General features: G+C 40.1%; 1 long non-coding RNA gene across 4 annotated transcripts in view; it reads left to right on the forward strand.

Moving 5' to 3' along the window:
• Nucleotides 1-2447: 2447 nt before the first annotated feature.
• LOC103595118 overlaps nt 2448-19530 on the forward strand; it is a 38247-nt gene continuing 21164 nt past the window's right edge. Inside the window, exons 1-4 of one of the 4 annotated variants that reach the window (XR_550910.1) lie at nt 2448-2573; nt 12648-12787; nt 13979-14081; nt 17116-17183. This is a non-coding gene — a long non-coding RNA (uncharacterized LOC103595118). Of the gene's footprint in view, nt 2574-12647; nt 12788-13978; nt 14099-17115; nt 17184-19530 lie in introns of all 4 variants that reach the window. The other 3 variants (XR_550912.1, XR_550911.1, XR_550909.1) reach the window with 3 other exon arrangements.

The raw sequence follows: 19530 nt of genomic DNA on the forward strand, positions 1-19530 counted from the left end.
GGAGTTTGGGTCATGGGGAACACCACCCTCATGAATGGGTTAATGCCATTATCTTGGGAGGGTTTGTTACTGTGGGAGACGGTTCCTTAGAAAAAGACAAGTTCAGTCTCCTCTTGCTCTCGCTCCTGCTCTCTCTTTGCCCTTCTGCTATGGGATGATACAGAAGAAAGGCCCTTGCCACCTTGCCAAGTGCCAGCCACTTAGTGTTGGACTTCCCAGCCTCCAGAACTGTGAGAAAATAAATTTCTCTTATTTATAATTTACCCAGTGTAGTGGATTGAATTATGTCCCCCCAATCTCTTTGAAGCTTGAATTGTGTCCCCCAAGTTTTATGTATTAGAAACTTAGCCTCCACTGTGACTGTTAAGAGAGTGAGAAAGCCATTTATGGTAATTAAAAGGTGGAGCCTTGAAGAGGTGATTGGATTGTAGGACCGTGCAGTAGAGAATGGGTTAAAAATGGTGGTCAGGGGTGTGGTTCTGAGGGCTTTAAAGGAAGAGGAGAGTCTGTCTTTCTCTCTGTCTGCTTCCACCATCTTGCAACGTGAGACCCCTGGGTCACTGTTGCCACCACCAGATGTGTTCCTTGGACTTTGGATTTCCCAGTCTCAGAAACTGTAAGCAATGAACTGCCATTTATGGTAATTAAAAGGTGGAGCCTTGAAGAGGTGATTGGATTGTAGGACCGTGCAGTAGAGAATGGGTTAAAAATGGTGGTCAGGGGTGTGGTTCTGAGGGCTTTAAAGGAAGAGGAGAGTCTGTCTTTCTCTCTGTCTGCTTCCACCATCTTGCAACGTGAGACCCCTGGGTCACTGTTGCCACCACCAGATGTGTTCCTTGGACTTTGGATTTCCCAGTCTCAGAAACTGTAAGCAATGAACTTTTGTTTTCTTTACAAATTACCCAGTTCCATGTATTTTGTTATAAGCAACAGAAACTGGCCAGCTGCAAGACAGAGATACAGGGGAAGATTAGATTCCTGCCTTGAGGAGAGAAAGGAGCAGATGAAAGGAAGGCAGGAGGTCAGAGAGAGAGAAATTCTGATTCCTGAAGCCTGCTTCCGAGTCCTAAAACGCTTATTGTTTTAGTCACTAAGGAAATAATAAGGGATATGGGAGTTATGATCCAGGAACCGTGGACAATGCCCCCCCCCATATATATTTTATAATATAACATCACACTAGTGTAGAATTCTGGGTAAAATTTCCTTTTCTTATATTTTGACTTTTGTTTAATAATAAATGATTATTTTGATTTAGGAGAGAGGTTCTTTGTATCACTAAAACTTCAGGCATCTCTATCTCCTTTTTTCCTTCTGCATATGCACACTGGTGCATAACCTAATACAAACTTCTATTATTTCTCTGAATAATGTTAATATGACATTCTTAACAAGTTAATTAGAGGGGATGATGATGTACAAGTTCCCGAGTCTCAGGATTTATGGATTTGTGGGTCTCAGTTTTTGATATTTCTCAACTGGCTTTCTTAGAAAGCAAGAAGAACCAGATACCAAAGTAAGACATCATGAAGAAAAACAAAATATTATTTTGTATTCTCTCCTCATCACATCCAAAGAGGAATCTATTTCAAAGCCTCTTGAACAAATGATGTCAGTTCTCTCAACATTAATGTTTGAGTTCTAACAGAAGATAGGAGCAAGCCTTGTAGTTAGCGGTGAAGGACACCAAACAGTATTTCATTTTATTTTATTTTTTTGAAGTCACCACCATATCAAATCCGAACAGTATTTTTAATGTCTAGACAATACCAGGGTTATGAAAAGAAAAAAAATGAGCCTTGCATGCTCATGGTATACTGCTTCTTGTCCCCAAACTGCTTAAATACTCCTGCGATTTTTGCTCGTGCAAGGGATCTTTTAGTTACTTATCTTTGGATCTTCTCCCTGGGTCACCATCAATAAGGTATTCTGTTTGCCCAACAACAGCTGGTTGGGCCCAACCTGAGAGCAGCTATGGAGAAGATTGTGTGGATATAATACTTCTTTTTTTTTTTTTACAACATTTGGAGTTTGGAGTAAGGAACCGAGTAGGGCTGCAGATGGCAGGGAAGGCAGGGGGAATAAAGGTCACTAACCAGGAGCCTTGGCAATGGAATGGTGGGCTAAGGAATGGGAGAGGGATTGACGAAAGGGTGGGCTGAGGTAGGGATGGTGGTGGAGGCCAGTGTGATCCAGCGGAGAAAAAAAGCAGCAGCAGGATGGGCTAGGGACCTGGGCTCTGGGGTAGTAGTGAAGGAGGCTGGTAGGCTGCTGAGGGTTAGACTCTTAGAGGTTTGGGACGAGGGGGTGAGGGAGCGAGGGGTGACGGGGAGAGGGTGCTGCGCAGCGCATGCGCGGGAAGCGCACTGCGGTGATCAGCGAGAGGTTGTGTTTTTCTGGCATCAGCGCAGCGGCTGGAGGCAGGGCTGGTACCCTGTCTGTTCTCCACTGCTGCTAAGGCCTTGCTGCTGCCAACCAGGCGCTTCTCTCCTTCTGTCCCGCAGTTCTCTCCACCCTTTCTTGGGACGGCCGGCTTTAAGAATCCCTGCTACGACATTCTATTCGGCCAGGAGGTAAAGGAACGACGTAGGGGAAGAACATAACATGGAGGGTGGCGGGGTGCATTGTCCCGGTTCACGGGCCTAAGTCCTCCAAAAGGATGTTGAATATTTACTTCCTATTGTAAAAGAGATGCAGACTCCTTTCCTCTAACCAGCGTTGAGGCACCTGAGCTTAGGTATTTTCTATAACACTCATCGTTTAAAAAATTTGGAGTTCCTCATTTATAGCAGGTGTATTTAAAGGGTGAGCCTTCAGGATTAAACCATCATCCGATGGTTTATGAGAGCTTTCTTTGCCTTTGTTCAGGTTGGCAGGTTTTATTACGTGAATCCGTAGGTATTCTAGCCCCTTTCTTGGGGTTTGGTGGGATGGCGGTTAGATCTGCGATCTACTGGGATCATCTGCAAGGCCTTTCGGTATTCAACTTCCCTAGTTTATCACATCTACCCGTATTAGGGAAGGCTGGTAATGGCTCTCCTTGGGCACTTGGGCACAGCTGTGGCGAGAGACACATCCAGATGTGAGGCACGCGCGCGCACACACACAAAAGGGAGGCGGGAGGGGAGCGGGGTAGGATAGTCGCGGTGCGCATGTTGTTCGAGAGGCTGGATCGGGAGCTCTCGGGTATATTTTAGAAGGCCTGACGTGAGAGAAGCCGGTTCCAGTGGTGGGGGGGACGCACGCACGTGCATAGCTTGGGTGGAAGGTCGAAAGGGAAAGACACGCATGCGTATTTAAGAAATAAAAATTTGGCCCTGGTGGTTGGGAGGAAGAAGGAAGATACGCATGCGTGTTTGAGGCACCATTGTGACGTTTGGGTTCAACTGTAGGGAGGGAGAGGCGCGCATGCGTTAAGTGTAATTAAGGGTTGCAAAATGGCGAGGGGGGAGGTAAGTTGTCTTTGCTTGGCCATCTTGGGCTAGGAGGGCCTGCAGAGAAGCAGATCTACCTTTCTAGCTGAGAGAAGGGAACCAGCCTGAGTTGGAGGTGTCCTAACTGTGGTCAAATCCACTAAAAATAAACGCAGAATCTTAGCCTCTTACCGGCCTGTCGATAATGTAGGTTTAAAAATGCGGAGGCGAAGGTGACTCTAAAGATTGCGGCAGCTGGCTGTGTGTATGAAATGCGTTAAATGGAGCACTTAGAAACAGGCCACATTTGCGCAGTACACATTCGGAGGGCTGTCTGGTTTGCCGATCTTGGGCCGCTGTGCTTGGCTCTGGACACTTTCATCGCATCAGAGTAGCAGAACGCAGTGGTTACAGTGTGAGAATTTACTGTTATGTTGGCAAAAAAGCCCTTGATTTTCTCCCTTTGAGAACACAGGAGTGAGGATTTGGCTGTGTTTCCAAATGCTTGTTACATTTTGCTTTAAACCTGAGATTTGGCAAATGGCTGCCCGGGATTCATACTGGCGTGGAGAGAAATTGAAAAGTAGTTAATGGTAACGGTGGCATGAAGGTGACCTGGGCTTACATCCTTTCCTCTAAATTATTTTTTCTTCCAGAGAACATTCAGCACGGTTTCGTTTAGAAAGAAGATTGGAGTTTCTTTCTTTTTCTTTTTCTTTTTTTAAGGCAGCTATACTGTCATAGCTCTCTGAGGGCTGCCATGAGGATCTACTGTTAACCGATAAAACTAATAATTTAGCACTTAGATAGAGATATGTAGTAGAAAGGGCACAGGATTCAAAAGTGAGGAAACAAATCTTTTTCAGTAATCCTAGCTGTGGTCTCATGCTGGTTCTTTCTCTGGGCCTTTTTCTCTATCTGTAATAATTACTGTATTTAAACGTCTATAGCACTTTTCTGTGTGCGAGGTGCTGGTTCACGTGCTTTTACATATGCCTTAACTCATTTAGTACTCTCAACAATCTTATGAAATAGCAGTTTTTACAAATGAGAAATTTGAAGGACACAGATTAAGTATTTTGTCCTAGGCTTTAAAGCTAGTCGAATGGCTGCGACTGGATTTTTATCCAGGTAGTTTGACTCCAGAATCCTGTGCTCTTAAACATTATGCTTCATCCTCTAACATGAGGGGGCAAATGTAAAGGACCCTTCTTCAAATTTTGTTTGTGAGTTACCTAAGTCATTTAAGAAAGGAAACTTGTTTACTGCTTTTGACTCAGTGCATAGTATAAGGTTACATACCTAGGGGACAAAAAGTAAAGAATTGTTAATTTGGTACCTAGTGGGGAGTCTATCTCCATCTACTTTTGTGTTCTGTGCTTTTTGTTATGCCGAGGGGTCTAAAATGGCCGACTGCAGCAGGCTGGACACACCCTTCTTGTTTTGCCTGATTTGCAATCTGGTCTAATGCTTTGGGACAACCAGTCATTTACTGCAATATATTTTTTTTACTGCAATATATTTTTTTATTTTTACCCATTATTAATATTTTGGTGTGTTGATCCCAAAGTACAATGGTAAAGGAAAGGTTATTGCCTTTTTTCTTGTAATAAAAGACTGAAAATACATGTATTTCTTTTATTATTTGGTTAGGATACATTCATTGAAATGGAATTACTACATCAAAGAGTATGAACATTTTAAACACTCAATATGTATTGCCAATTTTTTTCCCAAAAAGGTTTTATTAATTTTTACTCACACAAGCACTGAGTAGTGTTTTTTAAAAAATATTTTTATGCATAAAACAGTATTATTTTAATTTTTCATTTCTTGGTGATTAGTGAGTTTGAATTCTTTTTTTCCTCTGTATGTTTCTCAGCAGCTTTATGTATTGATAGTTCATCTTATACTGATTTATCTGTTGGAGTTGCAGTTCAGTGTTTATTATTGTTATCTATTTGCACTCTGTAAAGAAAGACTATTACTCAGATTTCTGTAATATGTTATAAATACCTACTCCATTTTATTGTTTGACATTTAATTTTTGTTTTTGAATTTTTGGTTAGTAGAGATTTGAAATCATGTGGTCAAATCTATCTTATGTTTTGTGATTTTTCTTCCATTGTTTAAGTTCAAATGGCTCCCTCAATCTAGAAATTTGGTACTCGTAGCTTTGATGTCACGTATGGGGAAAAAAAGATCCGTAATTTCACCACCCAGAGATAACCAGTGTTAATAAGTTTGTACACTTCTTTTCATTCTCCCTGCATTTTTCTATAGAGTTGATCATATATATGTACTATATTGCCTTTTGTTTTTAACTTTATAACATGCATATTTACATGTTAAACATTTTTTGTAATTGTCACTTGATAGTTTCACGATATTCTGTTTTGTGGAAGTATTTTACAGATTTTCAGTATTTTAAATTATGTGATTAATGTCTTTTCATTTAGTTTTTATTAATTATTGATTTGGGGTTATTTCTTTATAGAGTTCCAGAAGTATTTGTTAAAAGGTTTGAACATTATAAAGACTTGCCATAATTGCTTTCCAAAAAATTGTCAGTTTTTTCCCCCAGTCAAATATTTAGGTACTTAAATTTATTTATTTATTTTTTTTGCTAACTTCCTATGTAAAAGAATATCTTTGTTTTATGATACAGTTCTCTGATTATTGGGAGGCTAGACTTTCAGATCTTTATTATCCTTATTTCCTTTTGTGAATTATTCACTTTGAGCCTGAATGTTATTTATTCTGCTCCTGGTATATGTTAGTTGCCATTAAGTCTGAAGAAAATATTTGCGATTTCCAAAGATAACTGCTATGTGGGTTACAGGTTCTTGGTAGCCATTTTGAGATAACATTTGTCCTTTAAATAGATAGCCATTTCTTTTTATTTCAGAGGAAAGCACTTTTTGAGTGCTGCATAGCAGTGGTGCTCCCTGGCTATGGGTGTGTGAGACAACATGGCAACATTTTGTCCCTAATAAGAAACGAACTTACAGAAAAAACAAAATAGTAGTCCCCGCTCCCCCATCCATTTAGGGACTAATCTTATTTTAAATATTAATGAGTGATCTGAGGGAGAATAGGGGCAATAGTGAAATGTCCGCATTTATAGATACTAGTAAGTACTTTGGGGACGGAAATGCAAATAGGAACAAACTGCAATACCTGAGAAGGCATCCTGAGTGGGCTGACAGTTGGAACAGCGCAGGCAAGAGCAGTGTAATGACTTTAGGGGATATAAATAGTATGTTAAGTTTATAAAATAATTTCCTCGTAGAGGCATTAGGTCCCAAGACAGGGATTTCAGTGTAACTGCCAACAACTTATTAATGTCATAAGCCCAATTAGCTGGTGCAGAGGCAAAAGAGCCATTAAAAATCTAGGCCTTAGTAAGAATGGTATGAGACCCAAAAAATTCCTCTGTTTGTATAAACCCCTCTGAACCAAATAACTGTTTACAGTGGTAATCTCTCCTCAAGTAGCCCCTTGACTGTCACTCACCCAGTTTTGAAAAGGGAGTGGGTAGAGTGTATTATCCTTTCTGTTTCATTTTTCTTGTTTATAATATGTAGGTGAATTACATATTCTCAAAGGTCTTGTAGGGTCTGAAACTGGGTCTGTTATTTCTGGTTTAGAGAATCTGTTTAATTATGATTATTAAATAAACCTTTCTAGTTTATTTATTCCCACTCTTTTGAATTTAATAACATTCTAATTTTTATTTTTTCAGTGAAGGGTGGGGATTATTGGATTTAGATGAGCTGTTACTTACTGCTTTTTGCTACCCAGTTACACTGGGTTAATTCAGTTAGTTGTAAGCTCCCATTTTTCAGCAGTTTGCTAGCTGCAGGTGTTAAACCAGGCTTGTGTATGTGGTGGGGTGGGGAGGTTGAGAGGTGTATAAGCAAAAAGAAAAAAAAAGAAAAGCTCATGTTTTAGATGATGTAGCTGAGAAGGTCCTTTATTGGAGGTTCGTGCCTATTTTAAGCGTGGGAGTCCCATTTTACATCATGCTAGTGTCCAGTTCCCAAATCCATCTATGATCGGGGTTAGAGAGAACTTGGATATTTGAAATAGCCTAAAAGCATTTAACCTTTGATGTATACAATTTCTTCCTGCCCTCTCTTCGTGTTACAGCCAGCAGCAGCCTGGAGCAGCACCCCCTGGAAAGAAATTTTACATTGGCAATTATAATACAACCTGATAAGTGTTACAACACTTATCAGATTGTATTGTAATTGTCTGTGTATATGCCTGTCTCTCTTCCTATGTTATCAGTTAGACTGTGAGCTCCTTGAGGGCAGAAATGGTGTCTTCATCTTCTGAGCCCAGCCTGGCACATTAGTAGGCCTCAGTAAATGTTTATTGGATGAATAAATGAATGACTCATCAACAAACATTTATTGTGTGCCTGCTAAAGTGATCTCCACAGGCTCTGGACTGTCAACTGTTTCTTCAAAATGCTTGTCAGAAACTTGCTATTTCTTTCTAGTTATGTGTGTATCTTCCCAAGAATTTCTCAAGAGACAATGCTATTTTTGTTTTTGGATTTCAGTCTTTGGTATTTACAGATGCTGCTACTGTTGACACTTGCTTCCTTTGATGGGATTTGGGTGGTAGCTGCTAGGTAAAGAGCCTCATCCTCACAGCCCACTATTTGCTAAATGGTTCCTATTTTTAGGCTCATCCCATTTTCACTCCTCCCCAGGTCAACCTCCAAATAGCATTCCTACATAGGACTCTGCATTCTGGATAGGGGTGGGCAAATTCTATGACTCATGGCTGCCTGTTTTTACAAATAAAGATCTGTTGGAACACAGCCATTTGTTTGTTGATGAGTCATTCATTTATGATCATTTGTTGATGTTTCGTCTGGGCCCACTTTGGCACTACGATGACAGTGTTGAGTAGCTCTACAAGAAACGTGGCCCACAAAGCCTTTACAGAAAAAGATTGCTGACCCTGTTCTGGATCATCACTCAGCAGTGATCGTTTCATTCCTCACTCCATTCACCTGAGATCCTTTTAGCATCTCAGAAACTCGTATTTATTTACTTCATTTGTTACTGCTTGTGACTAGTCTTTCCAACTGAGCTTTTTTTGGGCAGCTGGCAGGTATGGGGATTTGAACCCTTGACTTTGGTGTTACATCACTGCTCTTTTTCCTATTTTACAGATGGTTTACACTAGGAGATAATAAGGCTTCTCCAATGGTCCTGCAGTCAGGCAGTATACCATGTTCTTCAGCATCAAGTTTTGAGTCTCAACTCTAGAAATTCCTTTTATTATATTCTGACTTGAAGCACATGGACATAGCGTGCTCTGGTTCCTTCTCCCTTGACCCCTCCTTCCTACACAGCTCTTTGCGGTGAGAATATGGGAAATAAGAAGTCCGTTGTAGGATGAGGCAGAAAGGTAGGCTAAGGCAAATGTTTAGGAGGTCTTAATGCTAATTTTTTTTGGGGGGGGGGCACCTGGCTAGTATGTGGATAATGCTAATTTTTATTTTTATTTATTTTATTTTATTTTATTTTTTTCCTTTTTGTCTTTTTTCGTGACCGGCAACGGATCGCAACCCTCAGTGTCGCGCCCGTACCGGACCGGGACCAGCAACGGGATCGCAACCCTCGGTGTTGCTCCCGCACCTTGCTCAGCCAGTGAGCGGCTGGTCTGTATGTGGGATCCGAACCCTCGGCGGGAGCACCGCCGCGCTTCCCAAGCGGCGCACTGTAGCAGTGCGCCACCGGGCCGGCCCCAGATAATGCTAATTTTTAAATGAAGAAGTAGGTTTCTGAAATACTTCTTCGGACCTACACAGGTAGCAAACCTGGGCTTCTAAGAGCTTAGAGCTATCCCCTCTAGCCTCCCAAACCTTACATGCACTATCTTGGTAACCTGCCTACAGGTACATTGTGATTCATATCACTTCGTTGAAAAGCCAGATGTTGGGGCTGGCTAGTTAGCTCAGTTGGTTAGAGCTTGGTGTTATAACACAAAGGTCAAGGGTTCTGATCCCCATTTTAAAAAAGTCAGATGCAAGAAAGCTAAATCTGAAAAAACAAAGTGTCAGCAATAGAGGGTTGGATAAAAAATCTAAATAAAAAATGAAAATGGAGGGCCGGCCCGGTGGCGCACTGCTACAGTGCGCTGCTTGGGAGCGCGGCGGCGCTCCCGCCAAGGGTTCGGATCCCACATACAGACCGGTTCCCGCTCACTGGCTGAGCGAGGTGCGGGTGCGACACTGAGGGTTGCGATCCCGTTGCCGGTCCCGGTCCGGTACGGGCGCGACACTGAGGGTTGCGATCCATTGCCGGACATGAAAAAAAAGACAAAAAAAAAAAAAAAAAAATGAAAATGGAGGGAACATCTTTATACTGGATAGTTCATTCTAGCAGTAAAATGGAGGGAAAGGCCTTACAGCCTTATTTTTCAAACTGCTTCCTGGGTTTTTCCCAACATTTTATTATGACAGTTTTCAAACGTACATACAGAAAAGTTGAAAGAATTGTACAATGAAAAGCCACATACCAACCACCTAGATTGTATAATTAACTTTTTACTATATTTGCTTTATCACATGAACTCATCTTTGTTGGATAGGTTTTAAAAATACTTCTGTCATCATTCATTTTAATGTAGTCTGTGTCTGACCCATCATGGTGCCAAAAAATAGTTACTTTTGATTCTTACCTGTATCTCTGAAGTTGGCATGAATACCACCGCAGCCTGACTATATATAAGCAGGTCTGCCCAGGAATGAGAGTTCCAGTGAGAGAAGAAGCCAGTTTGTTTATAAAAGAAAGTGGTTGCAGCTCACTGTTGTTGACTGGAAATAGTAGGGGGAAGGAAAGTTGGAAGTCGAGGACCAGTGTCATATACTGCCTTGCCCTTCATTCACTTCTCCAGCTTTGGGGCAGGTGGTTTTCTGAGCAGCTTCCACTTGGTTCTTTCCTTTAAGACGTGATGAAAGAAAAACAGAATTCACATTGAATGCCAGTGAGGTGATACTCATCGTTAGCATAACTCTTTGGAATTCTAGCAAATGGATTTTTGATTTGGACTACTGTCTAATAGTATTATTTTTAACCTTTTAGCAACAGCTGCAGTTCCAATTAGGAATCACCATGACCTAAAATCTTATTTATCTTTGTAATGGACATGATAATGGCAAATGTTACCTGTTTGTGTCTGTCTCCCTTGATTTAAGCTTAAGGGTAGAGAACATGTCTTACTCATATTTGTAATTCTTTTAGTAATGAAGGTTTGTATTCACTTCTAGGGATATATACCCCCAAATATGTGTTTAAGGATATTCTAAAAGATTTAAGGTATGGGCATGTTCATAGTGTTCATAGTAGTAAACAGTGGGAGAACTTACTTGTTCATGAATAGGAATTTGGTTAAATACATTTTGGTGTGTTTATGTAGTAATATTAAAACTAGAAATAGTCTTATAGGTGAATATTTGACTTGGAAAGATGTATGTGTATACAAGAGATCTTCAAAAATTCATGGAAAGATTCGTATTATCTTTTAATTCCATTTTTCCACAAACTTTTTGACGTACCCTTGTATTGGAAAAAGGCTACAGAGCAGTAGAATAGTTTCATCTAGTTTTTGTAAAATAAGAATTTATGTTTGTACGTGTACATGAAAGTTGTTGGAAGAACATACTCCAAGTGTTAAACTTTCTGGGATTCTAGGTGATTTTTACTTTCTATCCTTAATATAGTTCTGGAATATTTTTAGCAGTGTGCATTTGTGACTTTCAAAGTTAGAGAAACGTTAAAACTATTTCCATTTTGAAATTTGTTGACCTTGTCTGGCCGGTTAGCTCAGTTGGTAGGAGCATGGTGCTGATAACACCAAAGTCCATGGTTCAATCCTTGTACTGGCCGACTGCCAGGGGGAAAAAAAAAAGAAATTTTTGGCATGAACAGAATAGAGTAAATGGGGGTGGTCAGGAGCTGGAAACTGGAGCAGTTTAGTTTGGAAAAACGCTGGAGGGGATGGGGGAAGGGAAGGGGGGAAATAAGATCACTGTCTTCAGAGAAAGGCACTATCAGCTACCCCTCTATCCTTGGCTCTGTAATGCAGGCATTTCATCGATCAGGGTTTACACTTACCATTTATTTCCCAATTAGGCCCTGTATACATTTCTTTCCCACCCTTGTCCTTTTGGGCTTTAATAAGCTATAATAATTGCTAGTGACAGCAGCCAATTGTGGGTGTGCAGATCTTGCTCTAGTAAGTGGCGGCTTTAGCTCCAGTGAAGAGATGGCTCAAGGAAACCCATCAAGGATCCTGTTTCCACTTCTCTTCCTCTAGCTAGGCAGTACCTATCTTCCCCACACAGTATCTAATGGTGACAGTTAGGAGCCTAGGTGTTGGGCCATTGCTGAATTGCCAGATTTCTGGGTTGCTTTTCATGCTAAGAAGCTAGAGACTGGGAAGCTTATAGGAAATAGGCTGCTTCCTTAGAAAGGACCCTTGGGCGTCTATGGCTTATTCTGTGTGGTCTCATGTCTCAGAGCCCTGTTTCCCCAGTGATTGATTGAGTCTTAGCGGTAGAGGACGAGTCACTGGCTTACCTAGCTCCTTAGTGATCATTTTGATAACCCAGGCAGCTAGGTAAAGGAGCAGGTAATGTTTGATTCCCTTTCACTTATGATAAGTGAGTCCTGGTGGGAGTTGAGATTGTAAATGACAGTCCAGACCCAGAGTTTTGTTACCTTTCTCCGTCAATGTGAACCAGATGCCAAGTGATGACTAGATGAAGGTTTCAATCACCTTTTGAGGACTGTTTTGGTCAAGAGTAAGGAATGTAGGTTTCTAAACTGCCAAACATAGAAGAGCCACTAAGGGGTTACACTTACCCCCTATTCAAAGATGAGAACATTGAGGTTCAAAGAGGGAGAGGACTTGAAGGGAACTAGGAACATGAGTGTCAGAGTTCACATCTGAGTTCTAACACTTTGGTATAGTCACTTGGTGCTTCTGTACCCAAGTTATCTCATTTAAAATGGGGGCAAGAATTCTTATTAAACAATAATTCTTTACTAGATAAAGAACTAATGAGGGTGCTTAGCAAGAGCGAAAACTGAGGTCCATATGTGGCTGGCTGGATGACTTGACTAAGATGGTAAAAATAAGATTAAAGCTAGACTACAAACCTTGACTGTTCCATCTTACATTTTTTTCCTTCTCCCTATTCTACAGGTGACTCCAAAGGCAGTCACAAACCATGCCACTGGTGAAGAGGTATATTGAGCCCTGACTGTTCCAGTGAGTTATTACAGAATTGGGAGAGTCTCAAATCAGCATCCTACACGTGATTATCAAACCATTGTGAAGTCTTGGTAAGTGGTTAGTGGCTTTGGTGGGCTTGCCCAGTTAGTGGGTAGGGGTAGGGAAGGTGATCTTAATAGGTACTAGGCAATTATTTGATATTTTCCCATTATGATATTAAAAAAAGGTCTTATTAAAATATTCAGGCTGTACTAGAGAATGAAGAACCTAGAGCCTAACCTCTCCTTTTCCCATCCTCTCATTTTTATAGATGGGGGAATTGGAAATTGCCTAAGGTTATATAGCTAGTTGGTGTAGAAAATGGATTTGGAAAATAAAAAACAAACGAAAAAACCTAAAAAACTAAAAAAAAAACCCAATAGAAAATGGATTTGAATTTAAGCCAGTACTGGATCTTCTACACATTGCTTCATCTGATTTCCATCCAAACCCAAGGAGGTCATGTGAGACAGAAATGTTTTTATTTTACATTGAAAGTTTTTTATAATAGCTTCTGAGATCGTACTTCCCTGGTGATGGAAATTTCCATGGTGTAAGATTTTATTTGTATAAAGTCACTTGAGGTGCTTATTAAACATGCAGATTCCTGGGCAGCCAAACCTTGTCACTGGTCAAGAGCAACATTAAGATCTGCCTTTTACTTATACTGAGGCCAGAAGGATGAATAGCTGTTGCCATGAATGTCCTTGTGTGAGACAGTTTTGAAGCCTTGGTAAGTTGTCAGTGGTTTTGGTGGGGTTCCCTAGTTGGTGGTAGAGAAGAGAAGGAAAAGTGGTCATGATGTGGCACTTCCAGTCTTTGTTCAGCAAATAATTATTAAGTACTTACTAAGTGCTAGAGACTGTTCTAGACATTAACAAAGTCCTGCCATCATGGAACTTTCATTCTTGTGAAGTTGGACAAAGGAATAAATAACCAAGTGATTTATGAGGGGTCTTCAAAAAGTTCTTGGAAAGATTTTGTATTATCTTTTAATTCCATTTTTCCATGAACTTTTAAAAATACCCTAATATAATGTATCGTAAGTGTTGTATCAGATTTTTTCCCATAATGATGTGAAAAATTGCATTAAAAATGGTTGGGTTAAACTAAGCAACATCTTGTGTTTTTCTCCCCACTTCCCATTCTCCCTTTTAATACCTACCTCTGTCTCTCAATGCAGTGGAGGCTGACCAAGCTGAGTGTAGGAAAGGTCATAGATTATGCAAACAATCTTTTTCCTTTTTGTAACCCCTCACTAGGCTGGATTAATGAAGGATATCTTTGGAAAGTGTTTTAGAGTCCACCAGATCTTCCATGTGAGTGACCACACAGCAGAAGAGGGGAATCCTCTCAGTGATTAAGGTAACACAGTGATTAAGGTAAGTAGGGCAGGAGAGGCTGATTTTGTCCTGACTTCTGTCAGGGAGGCTCTTAGAAATGCCATTTCCAGAGCATAAATGACAGGCCAGTACTTTCAAAGCCTGCAGCTTATTCTACAATACAGTCATCTCTTGGTAACTGTGAGAGATTGGTTCCAGGACCTTTGCAGATACCAGAATCTGCAGATGCTAAAGTCCCTTATATAAAAGGTCATAGTATTTGTATATAACCTATGTACATCCTCCTGTGTACTTTAAATTATCTCTAGATTACTTATACTACCTAATATAATGTAAATACTATGTAAATAGTTGTTATATTGTATTTTTTAAAATTTGTATTATTTTTTATTGTTATATTGTTATTTTTTTGTTTTTCTTATTTTTTTCCAAATACTCTCTGTCTGTGGTTGGCTGAATCCAGAACCCATGGACACAGAGGGCTGATTATATATGTTCCTTCTCAAAACAGTGTGGGTAGATTATATGCTTACCCAGTCTGTGATCACTGTTGCTGAGGGTCAAAAGAACTGAAATGGTTCCCAAGTAAACCAGGGAGCATAACCTCCTGCTTTTTTAAAATAAAGTTTTATTGGAACACAGTCATATTCATTCCTTATTGTCTGTGGCTGCTTTCAAGCTATAGCAGAGTTGAATAGTTGTGACAGAGACCATATAGTCCACAGAGCCTGAAGTATTAGCGTCTGGCCCTCAGAGAAAGTTTGCCAACTCTTAGTATAGGTTAAATGTCCACAAGTCCTTCTCCCCCCATTTTCTTTTCTATGGCACTCATGCTTACAACTGATCCTAGAATGTATGGAATCTCACAGTAATCAGTTTGCTTCTGAATTTCTTCCTGCTGAAATTAAGGTCACCAGGAAAGCACATTCACAAATTGGGCTATGTATACAGAAGGAACTATGTTTTATATGCCTTATTGTAGTTAACTCATTTATCCTATATGGTTCCCCCATTTTTTTCTCTTTTTTTTCAGGGATAACTTTTAAAATTCAGCCATCCATGAGTATCCAAAAAGTTACAACTCATGTTTCCTAATTACGATTTTACCCTAATTTTAATAGACCTCCCCCCTCTGACTTTTCTAAATATTTCTTCAGATGTCTTAACCTTTCTGGGGAAAAAGCCCCCTTAGGAGGTTACTTTTCCATAGTTCTCTAATGGAGAAATACATGACATTTAGCTTTTTTTGTTAATTTGGTGCCATTTATTGCTCACTTACTATGTGCCTAATCCAAAGAGTTCCATGTTAATCAGTTATTGCCTCTATCTAAAGTCTTGGAAAAACTAAAGTAACTTTATCTAGGTTACATTGTTAATCAGTGGCAGAACTGGGACTTAAGAGCACAATTTATGTTAGCATTTTCTATTTAAGTGGTCCTGAAGTTTTTCTGTTTTTTTTTTTTTGTTTTTTTAAATCTTGTATTTGGCCTTTAGTGAGCATAGCAAGGTGTAATATCTGAACTGGGAAAAAAAATTCCTTGAATTCCTTAGGAAAGATTTAGTTCATGGAATTGGGAGTCAGAGGCCAGTTCTGATTATGTATCCCTACATACCTGCCTTCACCCTTTCCTGGCATATCTTGCTTGCTATGTATTGTTGCTTTTCCTCCCACGGATTTGTCACCCCTTTTCCCCTGGGTAACGAAGCCACCAAAGATTACTCAAAGCCCATCTGTTTTGAGCAGCGAGAAGCCCCAGAAAGGGGTTAATATCCCAAAACTTCCTCAAGCACAGTCATTTCTTCCATTTGGGAAATTAAATGCAGGAATTATTCTCCAGACCAAGAAGTTACAGGAAGAGACATAGGTGGGGTTTTGCTAAGTACAGTTTAACAAGTTTTACAATAGAAGCTGGTAACATTCAGTAAAAACAAGTCAGATGACATTCTGTTAGGCAATTAAGTGATCCACTAACAAAGGCTTGATTTAGCTGACATTCCTTTTCCCTCTAGCAGCTTTTTAGTAACTTTACATATCAATTAGTAACTTGTTTGTTTTAGAACCAGCAGCCTTGCTGTGTTAGGATTCTTATCTTGCAACAGAGACTCCATGCCCTGGGGGAAATTTCCTGTCCTTTGCAAGGCCAATATTTGAAACTGCAAGGCTTTGGAAAACCAGGCCCTGTGAGGTATATTTGCTTTATGAATCCTCTACAATGTATAGCAGTGATCAGCTCTTCTGTATTCCCTCTCAACAACTTAGGGGTATATTGGTGATGCTCTTCTAGCTAAAACGCTTCTCAGCAGTTTCTCCTTTCTACTTCTTTTTACCTAAGGCCAGCCACATACCCACTCTCCAGGGACCTCCTTACTGTCTTAATCTGTTTAAGGCAGGTGACAGCTTTATACTGTAAGTAGGTCCTTATGCCCAAAGAGTCTAGGTTAGGAGCCACCTTTTTCTTTTTCTTTTTTTCTTTTAATGGCTAATGATTTTGAGATGAATGGGCTTGGGAGGGCTTGGGAACCTTTAAGAATTTTGTTAACTTTTTAGAAGTTTAATACCAAATGGAGCCAAATAAATAGTTCTAGGTAGAAGAATTCCCAGTATAGGTATATCAGTTTTAGGATGAACCATAGTGCCCCTAATAGGACACCTGGATGTGACCATTATTTCTATACCAGGGTCTTAAAATATGGCAGACACAATGCCCTCTCACAGAGAAGTAAGTCATGAAAAGGCCTTATAAAAGCAGGGATGGCTCATTGTTTTAGGACAGCCAAATGTATGGTACTTGGAGGATTTCAAAGACTGCAAGGCCTTCTCAATTGCACTCTTCTTTTAACTGGTGAAGGTAGTACTTCATCATTGGCTTTTTCATAGCCTTACCTCTTATGGAGCTATATGGAACACTGAAATGGTTCACAAGTAAACTGAAAAATGGTTGTGTGTTGTGTGTAAGCCCCACCCTGAACTTCCAGAGCTGCTGTCCTGAGTACAAAGGTCAGTTTTATTCCTGGGACAGTGATGGAGCCTTAATTTCTCTTCCAATCCATGGCAGAGCATTCCTAAACTAGGCTCTAGAAGTCTTGGCAACTTGGAGGAGACATTCATCAAGGATGAAACAGAGTAAGTGGCCCCGTAATAGTCCCTAGGTAGAAAATATTCCATTTTATGGAAGAACCTGTCTCCTTTCTTAATCCTGTTGTATAAGCAAGATTTTCTGTCCAAATCATGTTATTTCTCTTCTTTCCTTTGTCCTTCCATGATCACTTTGTCTGTCTTCCTCTTTGTCATAAGTATGTCGTTTCTAATTTCCTTTCTCTTTTCCTTCTTAGGCCAGTCTTCGAGCCCTCCCTATATCCCCAATTTAAAGTTTTTTTGTCATACCAGTATTGGCATCTATCCAGGGCATGGGGTACACACAACAGATTTCTCTCTTTATTTTTTTTTAAGCATTTATTATGTTTATTCATGTAAAGACTTTATTGTATAAAAATTGGACTACCAAAAAGTATTATTAAGAAGGAAATAAAAATTACTCATGATCCTACAACCTAGCCATGTGCTGTTTAGTCTTATTTTATCCATTTTTCTTTTTTTTTCTGTACACAAACATACTTTTAGGTTTAAGAAAATTTTTATTATCTAAATCTTTTTTTTTTTTTCCCTTTTTTGTCTTTTTTCATGTCCGGCAACGGATCGCAACCCTCAGTGTTGCGCCCGTACTGGACCGGGACCGGCAATGGGATCGCAACCCTCGGTGCTGCGCCCACACCTCGCTCAGCCAGTGAGCGGGAACCGGTCTGTATGTGGGATCCGAACCCTCGGCGGGAGCGCCACCGCGCTCCCAAGCGGCGCACTGTAGCAGTGCGCCACCGGGCCGGCCCCTAAATCTTAATTTAAATATTAATTTTAGTGTACTTCTCTGATTATCTTCTTCAGAGGAATTTCTGGTTTCAGAATCAAGGTTATTAGAATTCAGTATATACATTAGCATCATTAAAACTAGCTAGGTCCAAGAAGCTGATATTGAACAGATATCCCAACTTTTTCTTCCTCTGAATCACTCTACCCTGGCACTTACAGCTAAGTAAATGAATATATATAGCAATGGTGTGTCCTTTGGTCTTTTATGTTTTGTGCTCTGAAATGTCTTTGTTTCCTTGTCTGCCTTCAGTATCTCCTTCTCCCCTTGCTGCTTTTTTTTTGGCAGCTGACCAATACAGGGATCAAACCCTGGTCCTTGGTGTTATCAGCGCCACACTCTAACCAACTGAGCTAACCGGCCAGCCTCTCTTTCTCCTTTATACAAGGGCAACTGTTGTATTTGTTCTTTTCTTCAAAATAATTATCTCTTTTCCTTATTCAAAGTAGCTGCCTGGTTGATATAATGAATAAAGGTATCATGGACTCAAAAAGTAGAGATGGGGGTGGGCCTGGTGAAGGCATGGAGTCATGGAGTCACTGTTGCTTTTGAATGTCCTTTTTTAAAAAATAAACTTACGATTTATTATACTTTATTAATAATATAATAATTAAATGATTTATTTAACAATGTATTTTTTTTTTTTTCTGACCGGTAAGGGGGTCGTAACCCTCGGCACGGTATGGTCTTCACGACGCTCAGCCAGTGAGCACACCCGCCATTCCTATATAGGATCTAAACCCTCAGCCTCGGAGCTACCAGCGCCGCACTCTCCCGAGTGAGCCATGGGGCTGGCCCTAACAATGTATTTTAACTTAAAACATAAGTATGTACTCATTCACCTATTGTTGTTGGATGTGGGAACATGGCCTTTTCTATGCATATATGACCATTGATTGATGTTTCTCTCATTTTTTAAAATTTATTTTTTTTGATATAACAAGGATATGCACATTTATTTGTTCAAATAACAAATACATAAACTGAATAACAGATGAATAAAAAATACTCTGTAGAAAGTAGGGCTTCTAATTTTCAAAAAAACTGGAGATGTAAAACTTATTAGAATTTACATATCTCATTTTGTAATCTCTACAATTATTTGAAACACCTCTCTAAAGTCCTCCCAAAGCATGTAAATATCAAATTACTTTCAGTAGAGGCCGGCGGCCTGTGGCTCACTCGGTAGAGTGCGGTGCTGATAACACCAAGGCCACGGGTTCGGATCCCATATACGGATGGCCGGTTCGCTCACTGGCTGAGCATGGTGCTGACAACACCAAGTCGAGGGTTAAGATGCCCTTACTGGTCATCTTTTAAAAAAAAAAAAAAAAAAATTAATTTCAGTAGAGGGAAGATGAGTAAGCTTTTCAAAGGCAAATTAATTCCTAAACAAATCAACAAGTCCACTTAATAAAAAGAAATCAAGAACAGAAATTAAATATCTAAGTTTAGCAAGATAAATTGCATTAAAAAAATCCATAAAACTGGGCCGGCCCGGTGGCGCACTGCTACAGTGCGCCGCTTGGGAAGCGCGGCGGTGCTCCC

This window comes from Galeopterus variegatus, unplaced genomic scaffold (genome assembly GCF_000696425.1).
Source record: "Galeopterus variegatus unplaced genomic scaffold, G_variegatus-3.0.2 Scaffold1687, whole genome shotgun sequence".
Taxonomy (NCBI): domain Eukaryota; kingdom Metazoa; phylum Chordata; class Mammalia; order Dermoptera; family Cynocephalidae; genus Galeopterus; species Galeopterus variegatus.